The sequence below is a fragment of the Trachymyrmex cornetzi genome, unplaced genomic scaffold (assembly GCF_001594075.2).
Source record: "Trachymyrmex cornetzi isolate Tcor2-1 unplaced genomic scaffold, Tcor1.1 scaffold1251, whole genome shotgun sequence".
Taxonomy (NCBI): Eukaryota; Metazoa; Arthropoda; class Insecta; order Hymenoptera; family Formicidae; genus Trachymyrmex; species Trachymyrmex cornetzi.
The window spans coordinates 11,956-12,339 of NW_017295819.1; positions in this window are offsets into that span (position 1 = coordinate 11,956).

Genomic DNA, 384 nt, shown 5'->3' on the forward strand with positions numbered 1-384 from the left:
GTAGTTTAACTGAAGCGTTTAGTTTGAATATACAAAGCGCGGGAAAGCATAATAATAAACGAACGAAAGTATATCTGTAAAGCTGATTTTTAAATTTACGTATTATTATATATTGTGGCATCGTGCTACATATATTACTACAAATCGTGCTGTATGGTATGTTACGTCCTACAGACGCAGATTCTATTCTTTCTAGAGAATCGGCTCCGCCGCGACTACAATTGGCGCCTGCGAGACGCGAGCAGGGGTCCCCTTATAAAAATTGAAAAACAGACCACACAGGCTCCGCGAAAAACTCGTAAACGTCAATCAATCCGGAAAAATAACAACACTAACGCAGGCCTAAAAGGGACAAGATTGCGAAAAATATCACAAACGGACCTA